The sequence below is a fragment of the Pseudophryne corroboree genome, unplaced genomic scaffold (assembly GCF_028390025.1).
Source record: "Pseudophryne corroboree isolate aPseCor3 unplaced genomic scaffold, aPseCor3.hap2 scaffold_415, whole genome shotgun sequence".
Classification (NCBI taxonomy): domain Eukaryota; kingdom Metazoa; phylum Chordata; class Amphibia; order Anura; family Myobatrachidae; genus Pseudophryne; species Pseudophryne corroboree.
Genome location: NW_026970049.1, coordinates 454294 through 477521, shown reverse-complemented (window position 1 = coordinate 477521; position 23228 = coordinate 454294). Strand labels below are relative to the sequence as shown.

The following is a 23228-nucleotide window of genomic DNA, read 5'->3' as shown; positions in this document are numbered from 1 at the left end:
GAACAAGGCTAGAGGAAAATCTGAGACAAAGAAATCTGACTTTTACCAGAGCTGACCAGAGGAAAGCACAAACACAGTCCCCCACTACCACAAATAATGCAGTCAAGTTTCCCACATTTGGGGAAATCACAGGGGTCAGCATACCCAAAATGCAATGAATGAACCTCACCCTGGGAGAACAATCTTCATGACCATGGTATCTCCTATGCAAAATAAGTATGATTTGGAATAGGGCTGGGGAGGGCCGCTGCTCATGCACATCTCTGTCAAGTAAAGGAGATTCAACTGAGGCAGCACAAGGGAACTCTCATCTGGGGACAACAACTGCAGGGAGAACACATATTTTCAGATGAACATGGGAGGGCAGAAGGCTGCCTAATACTGAAGCACCCCCAAACAACAAACCAAATGCAACAACTAGTGCAAGCATTCCTGGGGGAAGTTCTGCAGAAGACGGATTTGCATACGGTGATGTCATCCAAGCAGTGGGTCAAAGTTGGCTTCAACCCTCATCTGCATATGAAAAGAGAAAAGGGGCGTGCAGGGCATGGCGGCCTTTTGCGGTGCTTGGATGACCCCTAGTTCGCATTAAACACCTCCACCCTCCTTTGGTGTGGGGCTCATGTTGGCCATGCCCCATCCCCTGAAGCATTCAAGCTGATTTCTTGCAGCAGCTGGGCACTGTAACAGCTCCAGAGCTGCTCTGTAAGGCAAGTAAAAGGGTGTGGGCCCTGCAGCACTACCTGTAGTTTGCATTGTGCATTGGAAGGCACAAAGTAAGCAGACGGGAGGAGAAGTCAGGATAGTGCACAAGGGTATAGAAGGGAGCGGTTGAAGAAAAGAGAAGTGGAAACAGACAGCAAACTAGGCTGGAGAGAGACCTGAGACAAATAGATCTGAATTATACGAGAGCCGACCAGGGGAAACACAAATTATGCAGTCAAGTTTCCCACATTTGGGGAAATCGCAGGGGCAGCACACCCAGAGTGCAATGGGTGAGCCTTGCCCTGGGAGAAGCACCTTCATGATCATAGTATCTCACCTGGCAGGTAAGTAGGAGTTGGGCTAGAGCTGGGGAGGGTCGCTGTTCGGGCACCCCCCTGTCAAGTGAAAGAGATCTAACTGAGGCAGCACAAGGGAACTCTCGAAAGAAGAACAAGGCTAGAGGAAGATCTGAGACAAAGAAATCTGACTTTTACCAGAGCTGACCAGAGGAAAGCACAAACACAGTCCCCCACTACCACAAATAATGCAGTCGAGTTTCCCACATTTGGGAAAATCACAGGGGTCAGCATACCCAGAATGCAATGAATGAACCTCACCCTGGGAGAACAATCTTCATGACCATGGTATCTCCTATGCAAAATAAGTATGATTTGGGATAGGGCTGGTGAGGGCCGCTGCTCAGGCACATCTCTGTCAAGTAAAGGAGATTCAACTGAGGCAGCACAAGGGAACTCTAATCTGGGGACAACAACTGCAGGGAGACCACATCTTTTCAGATGAACATGGGAGGGCGGAAGGCTGCCTAATACTGAAGCACCATCAAATATCAAACCATATGCAACAACTAGTACAAGCACTCCTTGGGGAAGGTCTGCAGCAGACGGATTTGCATACGGTGATGTTATCCAAGCAGTGGGCCAAAGTTGACTGGAACCCTCATCTGCATATGAAAAGAGAAAAGGGGCATGCAGGGCATGGCGGCCTTTTGCAGTGCTTGGATGACCCCTAGTTCGCATTAAACACCCCCACCCTCCTTTGGTGTGGGGCTCATGTTGGCCATGCCCCATCCCCTGAAGCATTCAAGCTGATTTCTTGCAGCAGCTGGGCACTGTAACAGCTCCAGAGCTGTTCTGTAAGGCAAGTAAAAGGGTGTGGGCCCTGCAGCACCACCTGTTGTTCGCATTGTGCGTTGGAAGGCACAAATTAAGCAGACGGGAGGAGAAGTCAGGATAGTGCGCAAGGGCATACTTTTCTCTTAGTCCGGGGGCAAGGCTTCAAAATGGGGTCTGCAACGGAGGAGACACAGGGGGCGTGGTCACAGCAGCTTTTCTCTACAGCCTGCACCAGCAGGAGCCTACACCATTTTTTATGATCACGCTGAACTGCAGTGCGACTGCAATTACAGCATGGTCAAGAAGGGAGGCGTCATGCTGGGTGGCCATGCCCTGTCACTGTGCAGGAGCCAGCACAGCTCACACACTAGTCCCCGGGTGCAGCCCCCAACCCCCGGGACACCCGGAGCAACAAAATGTAGATTCAGGCCACCAGGCCACGCCCCTACCTATGAAACCATGCCTCCTTTTTACCATTGCGCTGTTTATCTGCGCGCACTGCATTACAATCTCCCTCGCCACCTTTCTGGGTGTCACCAGTGATAGTGACACCTCTGCCATGCTTGTAGCAGCTGGTCCTAAGATCTACGCCTCAAGCCCTGAGTGTTTGCCCTTGTGACTTGTTGATCATCATAGCGAAGCAGATGCTTACAGAAAACTGCAGGGGCTTAGATTGAAAATAAAAAAATTGATGGGTATAAGGTAGAGAGGAGCGGGTTCGGTTCTCCGAGAACCGAATTCCCCACGAACTCCACGTGGTTTACACTGGTCCGAGGCAGGCTCGGTTGTTCCCGCCTGACTCGGAAAACCTGAACAAGGGAAAATGTCATCATCCCGCTGTCGGATTCTTGCGAGATTCGGATTCCATATAAAGAGCTGCGCGTTGCTGCCATTTTTACTCGTGCATTGAAGAGAGAGCGGAGAGGACGTGGCTATGTTCTCTCAGTGGAAATCTCAATATCAGTGCTCAGTATCAGTGGTTACTTATTGCTGCTCAGTAATACTAGTAGTGTGTCTCTCCTGCTCAGTGTCAGTTCTCAGTAGTATCCTCATCAGTGCTCAGTATCACTGCTCATTGTCTTGTGCTGCATTGTGGTGCTCAGCATACTACAGTACATTACTAATAGTCCAGTGCTGCATCTTGCTGCTCAGTGTCAGTTCTAGTATCCTCATCAGTGCTCACTATCACTGCTCATTGCATTGTGGTGTTCTGTATACTACAGTAACATAGTAATATAGTATATATAGAGGAGCGGGTTCGGTTCTCCGAGAACCGAATTCCCGACGAACTCCACGTGGTTTACACTGGTCCGTGGCAGGCTCGGTTGTTCCCGCCTGACTCGGAAAACCTGAACAAGGGAAAATGTCATCATCCCGCTGTCGGATTCTCGCGAGATTCGGATTCCATATAAAGAGCTGCGCGTTGCCGCCATTTTTACTCGTGCATTGAAGAGAGAGCGGAGAGGACGTGGCTATGTTCTCTCAGTGGAAATCTCAATATCAGTGCCCAGTATCAGTGGTTACTTATTGCTGCTCAGTAATACTAGTAGTGTGTCTCTCCTGCTCAGTGTCAGTTCTCAGTAGTATCCTCATCAGTGCTCAGTATCACTGCTCATTGTCTTGTGCTGCATTGTGGTGCTCAGCATACAACAGTACATTACTAATAGTCCAGTGCTGCATCTTGCTGCTCATGTTGGCTATGCCCCAGCCCCTGAAGCATTCAAGCTGATTTCTTGCAGCAGCTGGGCACTGTAACAGCTCCAGAGCTGCTCTGTAAGGCAAGTAAAAGGGTGTTGGCCCTGCAGCACTACCTGTAGTTTGCATTGTGCATTGGAAGGCACAAAGTAAGCAGACAGGAGAAGTCAGGAGAGTGCACAAGGGCATAGAAGGCAGGGGCTCAAGAAAAGAGAAGTGGAAACAGACAGCAAACTAGGCTGGAGAGAGACCTGAGACAAAGAGATCTGAATTATACGAGTAGCCGACCAGAGGAAACACAAATTATGCAGTCAAGTGTCCCACATTTGGGGAAATCGTAGGAGCAGCACACCCAGAGTGCAATGGGTGAGCCTTGCCCTGGTAGAAGCACCTTCCTGATCATAGTATCTCACTTGGCAGGTAAGTAGGAGTTGGGCTTGAGCTGGGGAGGGTCGCTGCTCGGGCACCCCCCTGTCAAGTGAAGGAGATCCAACTGAGGCAGCACAAGGAAACTCTCAAAAAAAGAACAAGGCTAGAGGAAGATCTGAGACAAAGAAATCTGACTTTTACCAGAGCTGACCAGAGGAAAGCACAAACACAGTCCCCCACTACCACAAATAATGCAGTCGAGTTTCCCACATTTGGGGAAATCACAGGGGTCAGCATACCCAGAATGCAATGAATGAACCTCACCCTGGGAGAACAATCTTCATGACCATGGTATCTCCTATGCAAAATAAGTATGATTTGGGATAGGGCTGGGGAGGGCCGCTGCTCAGGCACATCTCTTTCAAGTAAAGGAGATTCAACTGAGGCAGCACAAGGGTACTCTCATCTGGGGACAACAACTGCAGGGAGAACACATATTTTCAGATGAACATGGGAGAGCTGAAGGCTGCCTAATACTGAAGCACCCCAAACAACAAACCAAATGCAACAACTAGTACAAGCATTCCTGGGGGAAGGTCTGCAGAAGACGGATTTGCATACGGTGATGTCATCCAAGCAGTGGGCCAAAGTTGGCTGGAACCCTCATCTGCATATGAAAAGAGAAAAGGGGTATGCAGGGCATGGCGGCCTTTTGCGGCGCTTGGATGACCCTTAGTTCGCATTAAACACCTCCACCCTCCGTCGGTGTGGGGCTCATGTTGGCTATGCCCCAGCCCCTGAAGCATTCAAGCTGATTTCTTGCAGCAGCTGGGCACTGTAACAGCTCCAGAGCTGCTCTGAAAGGCAAGTAAAAGGGTGTGGGCCCTGCAGCACTACCTGTAGTTTGCATTGTGCATTGGAAGGCACAAAGTAAGCAGACGGGAGGAGAAGTCAGGATAGTGCACAAGGGTATAGAAGGGAGCGGCTGAAGAAAAGAGAAGTGGAAACAGACAGCAAACTAGGTTGGAGAGAGACCTGAGACAAAGAGATCTGAATTACACGAGAGCCGACCAGGGGAAACACAAATTATGCAGTCAAGTTTCCCACATTTGGGGAAATCGCAGGGGCAGCACACCCAGAGTGCAATGGGTGAGCCTTGCCCTGGGAGAAGCACCTTCATGATCATAGTATCTCACCTGGCAGGTAAGTAGGAGTTGGGCTAGAGCTGGGGAGGGTCTCTGCTTGGGCACCCCCCTGTCAAGTGAAGGAGATCCAACTGAGGCAGCACAAGGGAACTCTCGAAAGAAGAACAAGGCTAGAGGAAGATCTGAACAAAGAAATCTGACTTTTACCAGAGCTGACCAGAGGAAAACACAAACACAGTCCCCCACTACCACAAATAAAGCAGTCGAGTTTCCCACATTTGGGGAAATCACAGGGGTCAGCATACCCATAATGCAATGAATGAACCTCACCCTGGGAGAATAATCTTCATGACCATGGTATCTCCTATGCAAAATAAGTATGATTTGGGATAGAGCTGGGGAGGGCCGCTGCTCAGGCACATCTCTGTCAAGTAAAGGAGATTCAACTGAGGCAGCACAAGGGAACTCTCATCTGGGGACAACAACTGCAGGGAGAACACATATTTTCAGATGAACATGGGAGGGCAGAAGGCTGCCTAATACTGAAGCACCCCCAAACAACAAACCAAATGCAACAACTAGTGCAAGCATTCCTGGGGGAAGTTCTGCAGAAGACGGATTTGCATACGGTGATGTCATCCAAGCAGTGGGTCAAAGTTGGCTTCAACCCTCATCTGCATATGAAAAGAGAAAAGGGGCGTGCAGGGCATGGCGGCCTTTTGCGGTGCTTGGATGACCCCTAGTTCGCATTAAACACCTCCACCCTCCTTTGGTGTGGGGCTCATGTTGGCCATGCCCCATCCCCTGAAGCATTCAAGCTGATTTCTTGCAGCAGCTGGGCACTGTAACAGCTCCAGAGCTGCTCTGTAAGGCAAGTAAAAGGGTGTGGGCCCTGCAGCACTACCTGTAGTTTGCATTGTGCATTGGAAGGCACAAAGTAAGCAGACGGGAGGAGAAGTCAGGATAGTGCACAAGGGTATAGAAGGGAGCGGCTGAAGAAAAGAGAAGTGGAAACAGACAGCAAACTAGGCTGGAGAGAGACCTGAGACAAAGAGATCTGAATTATACGAGAGCCGACCAGGGGAAACACAAATTATGCAGTCAAGTTTCCCACATTTGGGGAAATCACAGGAGCAGCACACCCAGAGTACAATGGGTGAGCCTTGCCCTGGGAGAAGCACCTTCATGATCATAGTATCTCACCTGGCAGGTAAGTAGGAGTTGGGCTAGAGCTGGGGAGGGTCGCTGCTCGGGTACCCCCCTGTAAAGTGAAGGAGATCCAACTGAGGCAGCACAAGGGAACTCTCGAAAAAAGAACAAGGCTAAAGGAAAATCTGAGACAAAGAAATCTGACTTTTACCAGAGCTGACCAGAGGAAAGCACAAACACAGTCTCCCACTACCACAAATATTGCAGTCAAGTTTCCCACATTTGGGGAAATCACAGGGGTCAGCATACCCAAAATGCAATGAATGAACCTCACCCTGGGAGAAAAATCTTCATGACCATGGTATCTCCTATGCAAAATAAGTATGATTTGGAATAGGGCTGGGGAGGGCCGCTGCTCATGCACATCTCTGTCAAGTAAAGGAGATTCAACTGAGGCAGCACAAGGGAACTCTCATCTTGGGACAACAACTGCAGGGAGAACATATATTTTCAGATGAACATGGGAGGGCAGAAGGCTGCCTAATACTGAAGCACCCCCAAACAACAAACCAAATGCAACAACTAGTGCAAGCATTCCTGGGGGAAGGCCTGCCGCAGATGGATTTGCATATGGTGATGTCATCCAAGCAGTGGGTCAAAGTTGGCTTCAACCCTCGTCTGCATATGAAAAGAGAAAAGGGGCGTGCAGGGCATGGTGGCCTTTTGCGGCGCTTGGCTGACCCCTAGTTTGCATTAAACACCTCCACCCTCCTTTGGTGTGGGGCTCATGTTGGCTATGCCCCAGCCCCTGAAGCATTCAAGCTGATTTCTTGCAGCAGCTGGGCACTGTAACAGCTCCAGAGCTGCTCTGTAAGGCAAGTAAAAGGGTGTGGGCCCTGCAGCACTACCTGTAGTTTGCATTGTGCATTGGAAGGCACAAAGTAAGCAGACGGGAGGAGAAGTCAGGATAGTGCACAAGGGTATAGAAGGGAGCGGCTGAAGAAAAGAGAAGTGGAAACAGACAGCAAACTAGGCTGGAGAGAGACCTGAGACAAAGAGATCTGAATTATACGAGAGCCGACCAGGGGAAACACAAATTATGCAGTCAAGTTTCCCACATTTGGGGAAATCGCAGGAGCAGCACACCCAGAGTGCAATGGTTGAGCCTTGCCCTGGGAGAAGCACCTTCATGATCATAGTATCTCACCTGGCAGGTAAGTAGGAGTTGGGCTAGAGCTGGGGAGGGTCGCTGCTCGGGTTCCCCCCTGTGAAGTGAAGGAGATCCAACTGAGGCAGCACCAGGGAACTCTCGAAAGAAGAACAAGGCTAGAGGAAGATCTGAGACAAAGAAATCTGACTTTTACCAGAGCTGACCAGAGGAAAGCACAAACACAGTCCCCCACTACCACAAATAATGCAGTCGAGTTTCCCACATTTGGGAAAATCACAGGGGTCAGCATACCCAGAATGCAATGAATGAACCTCACCCTGGGAGAACAATCTTCATGACCATGGTATCTCCTATGCAAAATAAGTATGATTTGGGATAGGGCTGGTGAGGGCAGCTGCTCAGGCACATCTCTGTCAAGTAAAGGAGATTCAACTGAGGCAGCACAAGTGAACTCTCATCTGGGGACAACAACTGCAGGGAGACCACATCTTTTCAGATGAACATGGGAGGGCGGAAGGCTGCCTAATACTGAAGCACCATCAAATATCAAACCATATGCAACAACTAGTACAAGCACTCCTGGGGGAAGGTCTGCAGCAGACGGATTTGCATACGGTGATGTTATCCAAGCAGTGGGCCAAAGTTGACTGGAACCCTCATCTGCATATGAAAAGAGAAAAGGGGCATGCAGGGCATGGCGGCCTTTTGCAGTGCTTGGATGACCCCTAGTTCGCATTAAACACCTCCCCCCTCCTTTGGTGTGGGGCTCATGTTGGCCATGCCCCATCCCCTGAAGCATTCAAGCTGATTTCTTGCAGCAGCTGGGCACTGTAACAGCTCCAGAGCTGCTCTGTAAGGCAAGTAAAAGGGTGTGGGCCCTGCAGCACTACCTGTAGTTTGCATTGTGCATTGGAAGGCACAAAGTAAGCAGACGGGAGGAGAAGTCAGGATAGTGCACAAGGGTATAGAAGGGAGCGGCTGAAGAAAAGAGAAGTGGAAACAGACAGCAAACTAGGCTGGAGAGAGACCTGAGACAAATAGATCTGAATTATACGAGAGCCGACCAGGGGAAACACAAATTATGCAGTCAAGTTTCCCACATTTGGGGAAATCGCAGGGGCAGCACACCCAGAGTGCAATGGGTGAGCCTTGCCCTGGGAGAAGCACCTTCATGATCATAGTATCTCACCTGGCAGGTAAGTAGGAGTTGGGCTAGAGCTGGGGAGGGTCGCTGCTCGGGTACCCCCCTGTAAAGTGAAGGAGATCCAACTGAGGCAGCACAATGGAACTCTCGAAAGAAGAACAAGGCTAGAGGAAAATCTGAGACAAAGAAATCTGACTTTTACCAGAGCTGACCAGAGGAAAGCACAAACACAGTCCCCCACTACCACAAATAATGCAGTCAAGTTTCCCACATTTGGGGAAATCACAGGGGTCAGCATACCCAAAATGCAATGAATGAACCTCACCCTGGGAGAACAATCTTCATGACCATGGTATCTCCTATGCAAAATAAGTATGATTTGGAATAGGGCTGGGGAGGGCCGCTGCTCATGCACATCTCTGTCAAGTAAAGGAGATTCAACTGAGGCAGCACAAGGGAACTCTCATCTGGGGACAACAACTGCAGGGAGAACACATATTTTCAGATGAACATGGGAGGGCAGAAGGCTGCCTAATACTGAAGCACCCCCAAACAACAAACCAAATGCAACAACTAGTGCAAGCATTCCTGGGGGAAGTTCTGCAGAAGACGGATTTGCATACGGTGATGTCATCCAAGCAGTGGGTCAAAGTTGGCTTCAACCCTCATCTGCATATGAAAAGAGAAAAGGGGCGTGCAGGGCATGGCGGCCTTTTGCGGTGCTTGGATGACCCCTAGTTCGCATTAAACACCTCCACCCTCCTTTGGTGTGGGGCTCATGTTGGCCATGCCCCATCCCCTGAAGCATTCAAGCTGATTTCTTGCAGCAGCTGGGCACTGTAACAGCTCCAGAGCTGCTCTGTAAGGCAAGTAAAAGGGTGTGGGCCCTGCAGCACTACCTGTAGTTTGCATTGTGCATTGGAAGGCACAAAGTAAGCAGACGGGAGGAGAAGTCAGGATAGTGCACAAGGGTATAGAAGGGAGCGGTTGAAGAAAAGAGAAGTGGAAACAGACAGCAAACTAGGCTGGAGAGAGACCTGAGACAAAGAGATCTGAATTATACGAGAGCCGACCAGGGGAAACACAAATTATGCAGTCAAGTTTCCCACATTTGGGGAAATCGCAGGGGCAGCACACCCAGAGTGCAATGGGTGAGCCTTGCCCTGGGAGAAGCACCTTCATGATCATAGTATCTCACCTGGCAGGTAAGTAGGAGTTGGGCTAGAGCTGGGGAGGGTCGCTGTTCGGGCACCCCCCTGTCAAGTGAAAGAGATCCAACTGAGGCAGCACAAGGGAACTCTCGAAAGAAGAACAAGGCTAGAGGAAGATCTGAGACAAAGAAATCTGACTTTTACCAGAGCTGACCAGAGGAAAGCACAAACACAGTCCCCCACTACCACAAATAATGCAGTCGAGTTTCCCACATTTGGGAAAATCACAGGGGTCAGCATACCCAGAATGCAATGAATGAACCTCACCCTGGGAGAACAATCTTCATGACCATGGTATCTCCTATGCAAAATAAGTATGATTTGGGATAGGGCTGGTGAGGGCCGCTGCTCAGGCACATCTCTGTCAAGTAAAGGAGATTCAACTGAGGCAGCACAAGGGAACTCTCATCTGGGGACAACAACTGCAGGGAGACCACATCTTTTCAGATGAACATGGGAGGGCGGAAGGCTGCCTAATACTGAAGCACCATCAAATATCAAACCATATGCAACAACTAGTACAAGCACTCCTTGGGGAAGGTCTGCAGCAGACGGATTTGCATACGGTGATGTTATCCAAGCAGTGGGCCAAAGTTGACTGGAACCCTCATCTGCATATGAAAAGAGAAAAGGGGCATGCAGGGCATGGCGGCCTTTTGCAGTGCTTGGATGACCCCTAGTTCGCATTAAACACCCCCACCCTCCTTTGGTGTGGGGCTCATGTTGGCCATGCCCCATCCCCTGAAGCATTCAAGCTGATTTCTTGCAGCAGCTGGGCACTGTAACAGCTCCAGAGCTGTTCTGTAAGGCAAGTAAAAGGGTGTGGGCCCTGCAGCACCACCTGTTGTTCGCATTGTGCGTTGGAAGGCACAAATTAAGCAGACGGGAGGAGAAGTCAGGATAGTGCGCAAGGGCATACTTTTCTCTTAGTCCGGGGGCAAGGCTTCAAAATGGGGTCTGCAACGGAGGAGACACAGGGGGCGTGGTCACAGCAGCTTTTCTCTACAGCCTGCACCAGCAGGAGCCTACACCATTTTTTATGATCACGCTGAACTGCAGTGCGACTGCAATTACAGCATGGTCAAGAAGGGAGGCGTCATGCTGGGTGGCCATGCCCTGTCACTGTGCAGGAGCCAGCACAGCTCACACACTAGTCCCCGGGTGCAGCCCCCAACCCCCGGGACACCCGGAGCAACAAAATGTAGATTCAGGCCACCAGGCCACGCCCCTACCTATGAAACCATGCCTCCTTTTTACCATTGCGCTGTTTATCTGCGCGCACTGCATTACAATCTCCCTCGCCACCTTTCTGGGTGTCACCAGTGATAGTGACACCTCAGCCATGCTTGTAGCAGCTGGTCCTAAGATCTACGCCTCAAGCCCTGAGTGTTTGCCCTTGTGACTTGTTGATCATCATAGCGAAGCAGATGCTTACAGAAAACTGCAGGGGCTTAGATTGAAAATAAAAAAATTGATGGGTATAAGGTAGAGAGGAGCGGGTTCGGTTCTCCGAGAACCGAATTCCCCACGAACTCCACGTGGTTTACACTGGTCCGAGGCAGGCTCGGTTGTTCCCGCCTGACTCGGAAAACCTGAACAAGGGAAAATGTCATCATCCCGCTGTCGGATTCTTGCGAGATTCGGATTCCATATAAAGAGCTGCGCATTGCTGCCATTTTTACTCGTGCATTGAAGAGAGAGCGGAGAGGACGTGGCTATGTTCTCTCAGTGGAAATCTCAATATCAGTGCTCAGTATCAGTGGTTACTTATTGCTGCTCAGTAATACTAGTAGTGTGTCTCTCCTGCTCAGTGTCAGTTCTCAGTAGTATCCTCATCAGTGCTCAGTATCACTGCTCATTGTCTTGTGCTGCATTGTGGTGCTCAGCATACTACAGTACATTACTAATAGTCCAGTGCTGCATCTTGCTGCTCAGTGTCAGTTCTAGTATCCTCATCAGTGCTCACTATCACTGCTCATTGCATTGTGGTGTTCTGTATACTACAGTAACATAGTAATATAGTATATATAGAGGAGCGGGTTCGGTACTCCGAGAACCGAATTCCCGACGAACTCCACGTGGTTTACACTGGTCCGTGGCAGGCTCGGTTGTTCCCGCCTGACTCGGAAAACCTGAACAAGGGAAAATGTCATCATCCCGCTGTCGGATTCTCGCGAGATTCGGATTCCATATAAAGAGCTGCGCGTTGCCGCCATTTTTACTCGTGCATTGAAGAGAGAGCGGAGAGGACGTGGCTATGTTCTCTCAGTGGAAATCTCAATATCAGTGCCCAGTATCAGTGGTTACTTATTGCTGCTCAGTAATACTAGTAGTGTGTCTCTCCTGCTCAGTGTCAGTTCTCAGTAGTATCCTCATCAGTGCTCAGTATCACTGCTCATTGTCTTGTGCTGCATTGTGGTGCTCAGCATACAACAGTACATTACTAATAGTCCAGTGCTGCATCTTGCTGCTCATGTTGGCTATGCCCCAGCCCCTGAAGCATTCAAGCTGATTTCTTGCAGCAGCTGGGCACTGTAACAGCTCCAGAGCTGCTCTGTAAGGCAAGTAAAAGGGTGTTGGCCCTGCAGCACTACCTGTAGTTTGCATTGTGCATTGGAAGGCACAAAGTAAGCAGACAGGAGAAGTCAGGAGAGTGCACAAGGGCATAGAAGGCAGGGGCTCAAGAAAAGAGAAGTGGAAACAGACAGCAAACTAGGCTGGAGAGAGACCTGAGACAAAGAGATCTGAATTATACGAGTAGCCGACCAGAGGAAACACAAATTATGCAGTCAAGTGTCCCACATTTGGGGAAATCGTAGGAGCAGCACACCCAGAGTGCAATGGGTGAGCCTTGCCCTGGTAGAAGCACCTTCCTGATCATAGTATCTCACTTGGCAGGTAAGTAGGAGTTGGGCTTGAGCTGGGGAGGGTCGCTGCTCGGGCACCCCCCTGTCAAGTGAAGGAGATCCAACTGAGGCAGCACAAGGAAACTCTCAAAAAAAGAACAAGGCTAGAGGAAGATCTGAGACAAAGAAATCTGACTTTTACCAGAGCTGACCAGAGGAAAGCACAAACACAGTCCCCCACTACCACAAATAATGCAGTCGAGTTTCCCACATTTGGGGAAATCACAGGGGTCAGCATACCCAGAATGCAATGAATGAACCTCACCCTGGGAGAACAATCTTCATGACCATGGTATCTCCTATGCAAAATAAGTATGATTTGGGATAGGGCTGGGGAGGGCAGCTGCTCAGGCACATCTCTGTCAAGTAAAGGAGATTCAACTGAGGCAGCACAAGTGAACTCTCATCTGGGGACAACAACTGCAGGGAGAACACATATTTTCAGATGAACATGGGAGAGCTGAAGGCTGCCTAATACTGAAGCACCCCAAACAACAAACCAAATGCAACAACTAGTACAAGCATTCCTGGGGGAAGGTCTGCAGAAGACGGATTTGCATACGGTGATGTCATCCAAGCAGTGGGCCAAAGTTGGCTGGAACCCTCATCTGCATATGAAAAGAGAAAAGGGGTATGCAGGGCATGGCGGCCTTTTGCGGCGCTTGGATGACCCTTAGTTCGCATTAAACACCTCCACCCTCCGTCGGTGTGGGGCTCATGTTGGCTATGCCCCAGCCCCTGAAGCATTCAAGCTGATTTCTTGCAGCAGCTGGGCACTGTAACAGCTCCAGAGCTGCTCTGAAAGGCAAGTAAAAGGGTGTGGGCCCTGCAGCACTACCTGTAGTTTGCATTGTGCGTTGGAAGGCACAAAGTAAGCAGACAGGAGAAGTCAGGAGAGTGCACAAGGGCATAGAAGGCAGCGGCTCAAGAAAAGAGAAGTGGAAACAGACAGCAAACTAGGCTGGAGAGAGACCTGAGACAAAGAGATCTGAATTATACGAGTAGCCGACTAGAGGAAACACAAATTATGCAGTCAAGTGTCCCACATTTGGGGAAATCGTAGGAGCAGCACACCCAGAGTGCAATGGGTGAGCCTTGCCCTGGGAGAAGCACCTTCCTGATCATAGTATCTCACCTGGCAGGTAAGTAGGAGTTGGGCTAGAGATGGGGAGGGTCGCTGCTCGGGCACCCCCCTGTCAAGTGAAGTTCTGCAGAAGACGGATTTGCATACGGTGATGTCATCCAAGCAGTGGGTCAAAGTTGGCTTCAACCTTCATCTGCATATGAAAAGAGAAAAGGGGCGTGCAGGGCATGGCGGCCTTTTGCGGTGCTTGGATGACCCCTAGTTCGCATTAAACACCTCCACCCTCCTTTGGTGTGGGGCTCATGTTGGCCATGCCCCATCCCCTGAAGATGAACATGGGAGGGCAGAAGGCTGCCTAATACTGAAGCACCCCCAAACAACAAACCAAATGCAACAACTAGTGCAAGCATTCCTGGGGGAAGGCCTGCCGCAGATGGATTTGCATATGGTGATGTCATCCAAGCAGTGGGTCAAAGTTGGCTTCAACCCTCGTCTGCATATGAAAAGAGAAAAGGGGCGTGCAGGGCATGGTGGCCTTTTGCGGCGCTTGGCTGACCCCTAGTTTGCATTAAACACCTCCACCCTCCTTTGGTGTGGGGCTCATGTTGGCTATGCCCCAGCCCCTGAAGCATTCAAGCTGATTTCTTGCAGCAGCTGGGCACTGTAACAGCTCCAGAGCTGCTCTGTAAGGCAAGTAAAAGGGTGTGGGCCCTGCAGCACTACCTGTAGTTTGCATTGTGCATTGGAAGGCACAAAGTAAGCAGACGGGAGGAGAAGTCAGGATAGTGCACAAGGGTATAGAAGGGAGCGGCTGAAGAAAAGAGAAGTGGAAACAGACAGCAAACTAGGCTGGAGAGAGACCTGAGACAAAGAGATCTGAATTATACGAGAGCCGACGAGGGGAAACACAAATTATGCAGTCAAGTTTCCCACATTTGGGGAAATCGCAGGAGCAGCACACCCAGAGTGCAATGGTTGAGCCTTGCCCTGGGAGAAGCACCTTCATGATCATAGTATCTCACCTGGCAGGTAAGTAGGAGTTGGGCTAGAGCTGGGGAGGGTCGCTGCTCGGGTTCCCCCCTGTGAAGTGAAGGAGATCCAACTGAGGCAGCACCAGGGAACTCTCGAAAGAAGAACAAGGCTAGAGGAAGATCTGAGACAAAGAAATCTGACTTTTACCAGAGCTGACCAGAGGAAAGCACAAACACAGTCCCCCACTACCACAAATAATGCAGTCGAGTTTCCCACATTTGGGAAAATCACAGGGGTCAGCATACCCAGAATGCAATGAATGAACCTCACCCTGGGAGAACAATCTTCATGACCATGGTATCTCCTATGCAAAATAAGTATGATTTGGGATAGGGCTGGTGAGGGCAGCTGCTCAGGCACATCTCTGTCAAGTAAAGGAGATTCAACTGAGGCAGCACAAGTGAACTCTCATCTGGGGACAACAACTGCAGGGAGACCACATCTTTTCAGATGAACATGGGAGGGCGGAAGGCTGCCTAATACTGAAGCACCATCAAATATCAAACCATATGCAACAACTAGTACAAGCACTCCTGGGGGAAGGTCTGCAGCAGACGGATTTGCATACGGTGATGTTATCCAAGCAGTGGGCCAAAGTTGACTGGAACCCTCATCTGCATATGAAAAGAGAAAAGGGGCATGCAGGGCATGGCGGCCTTTTGCAGTGCTTGGATGACCCCTAGTTCGCATTAAACACCTCCCCCCTCCTTTGGTGTGGGGCTCATGTTGGCCATGCCCCATCCCCTGAAGCATTCAAGCTGATTTCTTGCAGCAGCTGGGCACTGTAACAGCTCCAGAGCTGCTCTGTAAGGCAAGTAAAAGGGTGTGGGCCCTGCAGCACTACCTGTAGTTTGCATTGTGCATTGGAAGGCACAAAGTAAGCAGACGGGAGGAGAAGTCAGGATAGTGCACAAGGGTATAGAAGGGAGCGGCTGAAGAAAAGAGAAGTGGAAACAGACAGCAAACTAGGCTGGAGAGAGACCTGAGACAAATAGATCTGAATTATACGAGAGCCGACCAGGGGAAACACAAATTATGCAGTCAAGTTTCCCACATTTGGGGAAATCGCAGGGGCAGCACACCCAGAGTGCAATGGGTGAGCCTTGCCCTGGGAGAAGCACCTTCATGATCATAGTATCTCACCTGGCAGGTAAGTAGGAGTTGGGCTAGAGCTGGGGAGGGTCGCTGCTCGGGTACCCCCCTGTCAAGTGAAGGAGATCCAACTGAGGCAGCACAATGGAACTCTCGAAAGAAGAACAAGGCTAGAGGAAAATCTGAGACAAAGAAATCTGACTTTTACCAGAGCTGACCAGAGGAAAGCACAAACACAGTCCCCCACTACCACAAATAATGCAGTCAAGTTTCCCACATTTGGGGAAATCACAGGGGTCAGCATACCCAAAATGCAATGAATGAACCTCACCCTGGGAGAACAATCTTCATGACCATGGTATCTCCTATGCAAAATAAGTATGATTTGGAATAGGGCTGGGGAGGGCCGCTGCTCATGCACATCTCTGTCAAGTAAAGGAGATTCAACTGAGGCAGCACAAGGGATCTCTCATCTGGGGACAACAACTGCAGGGAGAACACATATTTTCAGATGAACATGGGAGGGCAGAAGGCTGCCTAATACTGAAGCACCCCCAAACAACAAACCAAATGCAACAACTAGTGCAAGCATTCCTGGGGGAAGTTCTGCAGAAGACGGATTTGCATACGGTGATGTCATCCAAGCAGTGGGTCAAAGTTGGCTTCAACCCTCATCTGCATATGAAAAGAGAAAAGGGGCGTGCAGGGCATGGCGGCCTTTTGCGGTGCTTGGATGACCCCTAGTTCGCATTAAACACCTCCACCCTCCTTTGGTGTGGGGCTCATGTTGGCCATGCCCCATCCCCTGAAGCATTCAAGCTGATTTCTTGCAGCAGCTGGGCACTGTAACAGCTCCAGAGCTGCTCTGTAAGGCAAGTAAAAGGGTGTGGGCCCTGCAGCACTACCTGTAGTTTGCATTGTGCATTGGAAGGCACAAAGTAAGCAGACGGGAGGAGAAGTCAGGATAGTGCACAAGGGTATAGAAGGGAGCGGTTGAAGAAAAGAGAAGTGGAAACAGACAGCAAACTAGGCTGGAGAGAGACCTGAGACAAAGAGATCTGAATTATACGAGAGCCGACCAGGGGAAACACAAATTATGCAGTCAAGTTTCCCACATTTGGGGAAATCGCAGGGGCAGCACACCCAGAGTGCAATGGGTGAGCCTTGCCCTGGGAGAAGCACCTTCATGATCATAGTATCTCACCTGGCAGGTAAGTAGGAGTTGGGCTAGAGCTGGGGAGGGTCGCTGTTCGGGCACCCCCCTGTCAAGTGAAAGAGATCCAACTGAGGCAGCACAAGGGAACTCTCGAAAGAAGAACAAGGCTAGAGGAAGATCTGAGACAAAGAAATCTGACTTTTACCAGAGCTGACCAGAGGAAAGCACAAACACAGTCCCCCACTACCACAAATAATGCAGTCGAGTTTCCCACATTTGGGAAAATCACAGGGGTCAGCATACCCAGAATGCAATGAATGAACCTCACCCTTGGAGAACAATCTTCATGACCATGGTATCTCCTATGCAAAATAAGTATGATTTGGGATAGGGCTGGTGAGGGCAGCTGCTCAGGCACATCTCTGTCAAGTAAAGGAGATTCAACTGAGGCAGCACAAGTGAACTCTCATCTGGGGACAACAACTGCAGGGAGACCACATCTTTTCAGATGAACATGGGAGGGCGGAAGGCTGCCTAATACTGAAGCACCATCAAATATCAAACCATATGCAACAACTAGTACAAGCACTCCTGGGGGAAGGTCTGCAGCAGACGGATTTGCATACGGTGATGTTATCCAAGCAGTGGGCCAAAGTTGACTGGAACCCTCATCTGCATATGAAAAGAGAAAAGGGGCATGCAGGGCATGGCGGCCTTTTGCAGTGCTTGGATGACCCCTAGTTCGCATTAAACACCTCCCCCCTCCTTTGGTCATGCCCCATCCCCTGAAGCATTCAAGCTGATTTCTTGCAGCAGCTGGGCACTGTAACAGCTCCAGAGCTGCTCTGTAAGGCAAGTAAAAGGGTGTGGGCCCTGCAGCACTACCTGTAGTTTGCATTCTAGTGTCTTTCGTTTGGGAGAAAAATGCAAAGGTACAATACAGCTTTTCCTTGCCGATATCTCTCTTTTGCAAAGAGCTAGGCATTGGAAAATTCAGGGCTATACCGTGTAGATGAAGCACTAACAGGAGGCTTTTAAATTTTCATTCTAGTGTCTTTCGTTTGGGAGAAAAATGCAAAGGTACAATACAGCTTTTCCTTGCCAATATCTCTCTTTTGCAAAGAGCTAGGCATTGGAAAATTCAGGGCTATAACGTGTAGATGAAGCACTAACAGGAGGCTTTAAAATTTTCATTCTAGTGTCTTTCGTTTGGGAGAAAAATGCAAAGGTACAATACAGCATTTCCTTGCCGATATCTCTCTTTTGCAAAGAGCTAGGCATTGGAAAATTCAGGGCTATAACGTGTAGATGAAGCACTAACAGTAGGCTTTAAAATTTTCATTCTAGTGTCTTTCGTTTGGGAGAAAAATGCAAAGGTACAATACAGCTTTTCCTTGCCGATATCTCTCTTTTGCAAAGAGCTAGGCATTGGAAAATTCAGGGCTATAACGTGTAGATGAAGCACTAACAGTAGGCTTTAAAATTTTCATTCTAGTGTCTTTCGTTTGGGAGAAAAATGCAAAGGTACAATACAGCTTTTCCTTGCCAATATCTCTTTTGCAAAGAGCTAGGCATTGGAAAATTCAGGGCTATAACGTGTAGATGAAGCACTAACAGGAGGCTTTAAAATTTTCATTCTAGTGTCTTTCGTTTGGGAGAAAAATGCAAAAGTACAATGCAGCTTTTCCTTGCCGATATCTCTCTTTTGCAAAGAGATAGGCATTGGAAAATGCAGGGCTATAACGTGTAGATGAAGCACTAACAGGAGGCTTTAAAATTTTCATTCTAGTGTCTTTCGTTTGGGAGAAAAATGCAAAGGTACAATACAGCATTTCCTTGCCGATATCTCTCTTTTGCAAAGAGATAGGCATTGGAAAATTCAGGGCTATAACGTGTAGATGAAGCACTAACAGGAGGCTTTAAAATTTTCATTCTAGTGTCTTTCGTTTGGGAGAAAAATGCAAAGGTACAATACAGCTTTTCCTTGCCGATATCTCTCTTTTGCAAAGAGATAGGCATTGGAAAATTCAGGGCTATAACGTGTAGATGAAGCACTAACAGGAGGCTTTAACATTTTCATTCTAGTGTACTTCGTTTGGGAGAAAAATGCAAAGGTACAATACAGCTTTTCCTTGCCGATATCTCTCTTTTGCAAAGAGATAGGCATTGGAAAATTCAGGGCTATAACGTGTAGATGAAGCACTAATAGGAGGCTTTAAAATTTTCATTCTAGTGTCCTTCGTTTGGGAGAAAAATGCAAAGGTACAATACAGCTTTTCCTTGCCGATATCTCTCTTTTGCAAAGAGATAGGCATTGGAAAATTCAGGGCTATAACGTGTAGATGAAGCACTAACAGGAGGCTTTAAAATTTTCATTCTAGTGTCTTTCGTTTGGGAGAAAAATGCAAAGGTACAATACAGTTTTTCCTTGCCGATATCTCTCTTTTGCAAAGAGATAGGCATTGGAAAATTCAGGGCTATAACGTGTAGATGAAGCACTAACAGGAGGCTTTAAAATTTTCATTCTAGTGTCTTTCGTTTGGGAGAAAAATGCAAAGGTACAATACAGCTTTTCCTTGCCAATATCTCTCTTTTGCAAAGAGCTAGGCATTGGAAAATTCAGGGCAATAACGTGTAGATGAAGCACTAACAGGAGGCTTTAAAATTTTCATTCTAGTGTCTTTCGTTTGGGAGAAAAATGCAAAAGTACAATGCAGCTTTTCCTTGCCGATATCTCTCTTTTGCAAAGAGATAGGCATTGGAAAATGCAGGGCTATAACGTGTAGATGAAGCACTAACAGGAGGCTTTAAAATTTTCATTCTAGTGTCTTTCGTTTGGGAGAAAAATGCAAAGGTACAATACAGCATTTCCTTGCCGATATCTCTCTTTTGCAAAGAGATAGGCATTGGAAAATTCAGGGCTATAACGTGTAGATGAAGCACTAACAGGAGGCTTTAAAATTTTCATTCTAGTGTCTTTCGTTTGGGAGAAAAATGCAAAGGTACAATACAGCTTTTCCTTGCCGATATCTCTCTTTTGCAAAGAGCTAGGCATTGGAAAATTCAGGGCTATACCGCGTACATGAAGCACTAACAGGAGGCTTTAAAATTTTCATTCTAGTGTCTTTCGTTTGGGAGAAAAATGCAAAGGTACAATACAGCTTTTCCTTGCCAATATCTCTCTTTTGCAAAGAGCTAGGCATTGGAAAATTCAGGGCTATAACGTGTAGATGAAGCACTAACAGGAGGCTTTAAAATTTTCATTCTAGTGTCTTTCGTTTGGGAGAAAAATGCAAAAGTACAATGCAGCTTTTCCTTGCCGATATCTCTCTTTTGCAAAGAGATAGGCATTGGAAAATTCAGGGCTATAACGTGTAGATGAAGCACTAATAGGAGGCTTTAAAATTTTCATTCTAGTGTCTTTCGTTTGGGAGAAAAAAGCAAAGGTACAATACAGCTTTTCCTTGCCGATATCTCTCTTTTGCAAAGAGATAGGCATTGGAAAATTCAGGGCTATAACGTGTAGATGAAGCACTAACAGGAGGCTTTAAAATTTTCATTCTAGTGTCTTTCGTTTGGGAGAAAAATGCAAAGGTACAATACAGCTTTTCCTTGCCGATATCTCTCTTTTGCAAAGAGCTAGGCATTGGAAAATTCAGGGCTATAACGTGTAGATGAAGCACTAACAGTAGGCTTTAAAATTTTCATTCTAGTGTCTTTCGTTTGGGAGAAAAATGCAAAGGTACAATACAGCTTTTCCTTGCCGATATCTCTCTTTTGCAAAGAAATAGGCATTGGAAAATTCAGGGCTATAACGTGTAGATGAAGCACTAACAGGAGGCTTTAAAATTTTCATTCTAGTGTCCTTCGTTTGGGAGAAAAATGCAAAGGTACAATACAGCTTTTCCTTGCCGATATCTCTCTTTTGCAAAGAGATAGGCATTGGAAAATTCAGGGCTATATCGTGTAGATGAAGCACTAACAGGAGGCTTTAAAATTTTCATTCTAGTGTCTTTCGTTTGGGAGAAAAATGCAAAAGTACAATGCAGCTTTTCCTTGCCGATATCTCTCTTTTGCAAAGAGATAGGCATTGGAAAATGCAGGGCTATAACGTGTAGATGAAGCACTAACAGGAGGCTTTAAAATTTTCATTCTAGTGTCTTTCGTTTGGGAGAAAAATGCAAAGGTACAATACAGCATTTCCTTGCCGATATCTCTCTTTTGCAAAGAGATAGGCATTGGAAAATTCAGGGCTATAACGTGTAGATGAAGCACTAACAGGAGGCTTTAAAATTTTCATTCTAGTGTCTTTCGTTTGGGAGAAAAATGCAAAAGTACAATGCAGCTTTTCCTTGCCGATATCTCTCTTTTGCAAAGAGATAGGCATTGGAAAATGCAGGGCTATAACGTGTAGATGAAGCACTAAAATTATCATTCTAGTGTCTTTCGTTTGGGAGAAAAATGCAAAAGTACAATACACTTTTCCTTGCCGATATCTCTCTTTTGCAAAGAGATAGGCATTGGAAAATTCAGGGCTATAACGTGTAGATGAAGCACTAACAGGAGGCTTTAAAATTTTCATTCTAGTGTCTTTCGTTTGGGAGAAAAATGCAAAGGTACAATACAGCTTTTCCTTGCCGATATCTCTCTTTTGCAAAGAGCTAGGCATTGGAAAATTCAGGGCTATAACGTGTAGATGAAGCACTAACAGTAGGCTTTAAAATTTTCATTCTAGTGTCTTTCGTTTGGGAGAAAAATGCAAAGGTACAATACAGCTTTTCCTTGCCGATATCTCTCTTTTGCAAAGAGCTAGGCATTGGAAAATTCAGGGCTATAACGTGCAGATGAAGCACTAACAGTAGGATTTAAAATTTTCATTCTAGTATCTTTCGTTTGGGAGAAAAATGCAAAGGTACAATACAGCTTTTCCTTGCCGATATCTCTCTTTTGCAAAGAGATAGGCATTGGAAAATTCAGGGCTATAACGTGTAGATGAAGCACTAACAGGAGGCTTTAAAATTTTCATTTTAGTGTCTTTCGTTTGGGAGAAAAATGCAAAGGTACAATACAGTTTTTCCTTGCCGATATCTCTCTTTTGCAAAGAGACAGGCATTGGAAAATTCAGGGCTATAACGTGTAGATGAAGCACTAATAGGAGGCTTTAAAATTTTCATTCTAGTGTCCTTCGTTTGGGAGAAAAATGCAAAGGTACAATACAGCTTTTCCTTGCTGATATCTCTCTTTTGCAAAGAGATAGGCATTGGAAAATTCAGGGCTATAACGTGTAGATGAAGCACTAACAGGAGGCTTTAAAATTTTCATTCTAGTGTCTTTCGTTTGGGAGAAAAATGCAAAGGTACAATACAGCTTTTCCTTGCCGATATCTCTCTTTTGCAAAGAGCTAGGCATTGGAAAATTCAGGGCTATAACGTGTAGATGAAGCACTAACAGTAGGCTTTAACATTTTCATTCTAGTGTCTTTCGTTTGGGAGAAAAATGCAAAGGTACAATACAGCATTTCCTTGCCGATATCTCTCTTTTGCAAAGAGCTAGGCATTGGAAAATTGAGGGCTATAACGTGTAGATGAAGCACTAACAGTAGGCTTTAAAATTTTCATTCTAGTGTCTTTCGTTTGGGAGAAAAATGCAAAGGTACAATACAGCTTTTCCTTGCCGATATCTCTCTTTTGCAAAGAGATAGGCATTGGAAAATTCAGGGCTATAACGTGTAGATGAAGCACTAACAGGAGGCTTTAACATTTTCATTCTAGTGTACTTCGTTTGGGAGAAAAATGCAAAGGTACAATACAGCTTTTCCTTGCCGATATCTCTCTTTTGCAAAGAGATAGGCATTGGAAAATTCAGGGCTATAACGTGTAGATGAAGCACTAATAGGAGGTTTTAAAATTTTCATTCTAGTGTCCTTCGTTTGGGAGAAAAATGCAAAGGTACAATACAGCTTTTCCTTGCCGATATCTCTCTTTTGCAAAGAGATAGGCATTGGAAAATTCAGGGCTATAACGTGTAGATGAAGCACTAACAGGAGGCTTTAAAATTTTCATTCTAGTGTCTTTCGTTTGGGAGAAAAATGCAAAGGTACAATACAGCTTTTCCTTGCCGATATCTCTCTTTTGCAAAGAGATAGGCATTGGAAAATTCAGGGCTATAACGTGTATATGAAGCACTAACAGGAGGCTTTAAAATTTTCATTCTAGTGTCTTTCGTTTGGGAGAAAA

At 47.3% G+C, this 23228-nt stretch overlaps 23 non-coding genes and 1 pseudogene across 23 annotated transcripts; all 24 read right to left on the bottom strand.

Annotated features, from left to right (window-relative positions):
• Positions 1 to 56: 56 nt before the first annotated feature.
• LOC135025239 (U1 spliceosomal RNA) lies at positions 57 to 220 on the bottom strand. Its single transcript, XR_010222023.1, has one exon. It is a non-coding gene; the product is annotated as a U1 spliceosomal RNA (small nuclear RNA).
• Positions 221 to 894: 674 nt separating this feature from the next.
• LOC135025336 (U1 spliceosomal RNA) lies at positions 895 to 1057 on the bottom strand. Its single transcript, XR_010222119.1, has one exon. It is a non-coding gene; the product is annotated as a U1 spliceosomal RNA (small nuclear RNA).
• Positions 1058 to 1209: 152 nt separating this feature from the next.
• Positions 1210 to 1373, bottom strand: LOC135025463 (U1 spliceosomal RNA). Its single transcript, XR_010222212.1, has one exon. It is a non-coding gene; the product is annotated as a U1 spliceosomal RNA (small nuclear RNA).
• A 2424-nt stretch (positions 1374 to 3797) lies between these two features.
• On the bottom strand, positions 3798 to 3961 carry LOC135025422 (U1 spliceosomal RNA). Its single transcript, XR_010222183.1, has one exon. It is a non-coding gene; the product is annotated as a U1 spliceosomal RNA (small nuclear RNA).
• A 152-nt stretch (positions 3962 to 4113) lies between these two features.
• Positions 4114 to 4277, bottom strand: LOC135025316 (U1 spliceosomal RNA). The gene has a single exon (XR_010222099.1). It is a non-coding gene; the product is annotated as a U1 spliceosomal RNA (small nuclear RNA).
• Positions 4278 to 4950: 673 nt separating this feature from the next.
• Positions 4951 to 5113, bottom strand: LOC135025300 (U1 spliceosomal RNA). The gene has a single exon (XR_010222083.1). It is a non-coding gene; the product is annotated as a U1 spliceosomal RNA (small nuclear RNA).
• Positions 5114 to 5264: 151 nt separating this feature from the next.
• LOC135025269 (U1 spliceosomal RNA) lies at positions 5265 to 5428 on the bottom strand. The gene has a single exon (XR_010222053.1). It is a non-coding gene; the product is annotated as a U1 spliceosomal RNA (small nuclear RNA).
• Positions 5429 to 6102: 674 nt separating this feature from the next.
• Positions 6103 to 6265, bottom strand: LOC135025377 (U1 spliceosomal RNA). Its single transcript, XR_010222158.1, has one exon. It is a non-coding gene; the product is annotated as a U1 spliceosomal RNA (small nuclear RNA).
• A 152-nt stretch (positions 6266 to 6417) lies between these two features.
• Positions 6418 to 6581, bottom strand: LOC135025291 (U1 spliceosomal RNA). The gene has a single exon (XR_010222074.1). It is a non-coding gene; the product is annotated as a U1 spliceosomal RNA (small nuclear RNA).
• Positions 6582 to 7255: 674 nt separating this feature from the next.
• On the bottom strand, positions 7256 to 7418 carry LOC135025366 (U1 spliceosomal RNA). The gene has a single exon (XR_010222148.1). It is a non-coding gene; the product is annotated as a U1 spliceosomal RNA (small nuclear RNA).
• Positions 7419 to 7570: 152 nt separating this feature from the next.
• Positions 7571 to 7734, bottom strand: LOC135025462 (U1 spliceosomal RNA). The gene has a single exon (XR_010222211.1). It is a non-coding gene; the product is annotated as a U1 spliceosomal RNA (small nuclear RNA).
• Positions 7735 to 8408: 674 nt separating this feature from the next.
• On the bottom strand, positions 8409 to 8571 carry LOC135025335 (U1 spliceosomal RNA). The gene has a single exon (XR_010222118.1). It is a non-coding gene; the product is annotated as a U1 spliceosomal RNA (small nuclear RNA).
• Positions 8572 to 8723: 152 nt separating this feature from the next.
• LOC135025237 (U1 spliceosomal RNA) lies at positions 8724 to 8887 on the bottom strand. Its single transcript, XR_010222021.1, has one exon. It is a non-coding gene; the product is annotated as a U1 spliceosomal RNA (small nuclear RNA).
• A 674-nt stretch (positions 8888 to 9561) lies between these two features.
• Positions 9562 to 9724, bottom strand: LOC135025324 (U1 spliceosomal RNA). The gene has a single exon (XR_010222107.1). It is a non-coding gene; the product is annotated as a U1 spliceosomal RNA (small nuclear RNA).
• A 152-nt stretch (positions 9725 to 9876) lies between these two features.
• On the bottom strand, positions 9877 to 10040 carry LOC135025461 (U1 spliceosomal RNA). The gene has a single exon (XR_010222210.1). It is a non-coding gene; the product is annotated as a U1 spliceosomal RNA (small nuclear RNA).
• A 2424-nt stretch (positions 10041 to 12464) lies between these two features.
• LOC135025421 (U1 spliceosomal RNA) lies at positions 12465 to 12628 on the bottom strand. The gene has a single exon (XR_010222182.1). It is a non-coding gene; the product is annotated as a U1 spliceosomal RNA (small nuclear RNA).
• A 152-nt stretch (positions 12629 to 12780) lies between these two features.
• On the bottom strand, positions 12781 to 12944 carry LOC135025305 (U1 spliceosomal RNA). The gene has a single exon (XR_010222088.1). It is a non-coding gene; the product is annotated as a U1 spliceosomal RNA (small nuclear RNA).
• A 670-nt stretch (positions 12945 to 13614) lies between these two features.
• Positions 13615 to 13778, bottom strand: LOC135025382 (U1 spliceosomal RNA). Its single transcript, XR_010222163.1, has one exon. It is a non-coding gene; the product is annotated as a U1 spliceosomal RNA (small nuclear RNA).
• Positions 13779 to 14613: 835 nt separating this feature from the next.
• Positions 14614 to 14749, bottom strand: LOC135025393 (U1 spliceosomal RNA; annotated as a pseudogene).
• Positions 14750 to 14901: 152 nt separating this feature from the next.
• Positions 14902 to 15065, bottom strand: LOC135025460 (U1 spliceosomal RNA). Its single transcript, XR_010222209.1, has one exon. It is a non-coding gene; the product is annotated as a U1 spliceosomal RNA (small nuclear RNA).
• Positions 15066 to 15739: 674 nt separating this feature from the next.
• LOC135025334 (U1 spliceosomal RNA) lies at positions 15740 to 15902 on the bottom strand. The gene has a single exon (XR_010222117.1). It is a non-coding gene; the product is annotated as a U1 spliceosomal RNA (small nuclear RNA).
• Positions 15903 to 16054: 152 nt separating this feature from the next.
• LOC135025235 (U1 spliceosomal RNA) lies at positions 16055 to 16218 on the bottom strand. The gene has a single exon (XR_010222020.1). It is a non-coding gene; the product is annotated as a U1 spliceosomal RNA (small nuclear RNA).
• A 674-nt stretch (positions 16219 to 16892) lies between these two features.
• Positions 16893 to 17055, bottom strand: LOC135025323 (U1 spliceosomal RNA). Its single transcript, XR_010222106.1, has one exon. It is a non-coding gene; the product is annotated as a U1 spliceosomal RNA (small nuclear RNA).
• A 152-nt stretch (positions 17056 to 17207) lies between these two features.
• Positions 17208 to 17371, bottom strand: LOC135025476 (U1 spliceosomal RNA). The gene has a single exon (XR_010222225.1). It is a non-coding gene; the product is annotated as a U1 spliceosomal RNA (small nuclear RNA).
• Between the last annotated feature and the right edge of the window lie 5857 nt (positions 17372 to 23228).